Source organism: Pteropus alecto, unplaced genomic scaffold (genome assembly GCF_000325575.1).
Source record: "Pteropus alecto unplaced genomic scaffold, ASM32557v1 scaffold548, whole genome shotgun sequence".
NCBI lineage: Eukaryota > Metazoa > Chordata > Mammalia > Chiroptera > Pteropodidae > Pteropus > Pteropus alecto.
Window position 1 is genome coordinate 20470 of NW_006441138.1, and position 1349 is coordinate 21818.

The following is a 1349-nucleotide window of genomic DNA, read 5'->3' on the forward strand; positions in this document are numbered from 1 at the left end:
GTCCCTCAGCATCCATACTACTAAAATAGGATTCAGAGCTCTTAGAAAAAAAGTTTAGGCAGGAAAGTTAGGGGTTTTTGGGTCAGCCTGCAAAGACACTGAGGTCATCCTATTCTAGAAAGGGTCTGCCCTAGTCCACCCACAATTAAGCAAGCCAGGAGGCATTTTGGGGGGCTAAAAGTAACTCATACAAGGAAACAAGTGAGCAGATAATTGTGTACTAGTTTTAGCCAGTCACTCGTACCTGCACAGTGAAGACCCTAATGACCTTCAATTCACCTGAGCCTCATTATACCATCATTATAATATGAGGCATCTGCCTGGAAGTTCATTAATATCATTATAACAGACTGAATTCTGGGAACAAACACACAGAAAACAAATGATGTATCACTGAACCCTGTCAAACTTAGCTGTCAGTCAAGAAAGCTCACTCCTCTAAAGAAAAGTAACCACCCACAGCAAATAGGGATTAAAATCCCCCAAAAAGTTTGTTACTGTGCCCTTGAGCCTTTTGAGCACTCTTTTCTTGCTCCAGCAGCTTCTAAGTCTGGAATGTACTGTTGCTTTTTCTGTTGTACTCTGGTATTTTGCTCAATTCTTTGTTCAAGACATCAAGAGCCTCAAGGGGGAAACCCCACTCTCTGGTAACACTCATATATCAATAATCACCCTAAATGTAAATGTGCTGAACTCATGGTTACCAGGAACCGATATTTTAGTACATCTGTCTGCACACACTGGCCCAGATAAAATGTACAAACAAGAGTTTGCAGTCTAGAAATGAGGTTTTTTAGAGCATTGGCCAATCCAGAGTGTGAACAAGCTTATGCCCTGAAAGACCTGACTCTTCGATGGCATGTGGGATGCAGATTACATGGGTCAGAATCACAAGACACTGTGGGTTAGGGATTTAGGGGTCATTCTGGAAGTCTATTGGTCAGAGGTGAGGTAAGGGCAATAAATCATTTCTTCAGATTTTGAGAGCAGCTCTGAGGTCTGCTCTGGCATTCTTCTGTCTGGTTTCAGAAAGTCATTTCACCTTAGGTCTTGTCATTTCACCTTAGGGCTTGGGAGTTGTGTGGGTCCCAGGCTTGGCAGGTCCCAGGTCTGGCTATGATCCAGGCTCATGGCTAGGAATAGGACCCTGGATTTAAAATGTTACATTAGTGTAGTAGGACACCTGCGCCTAAAATGCGTAAACATACTTCAGCCTATTGTATCACGTATGTGTGGCTGAATGCCACTATTGTCTTCTGCTATGTGTGGAGCCATGCGGTCCCCTGGAGAGCAGAAGAGGAGTACAAGAAGGGGAGCAGAAGTGTGCACAATATTGCGCTCCCCCCTCC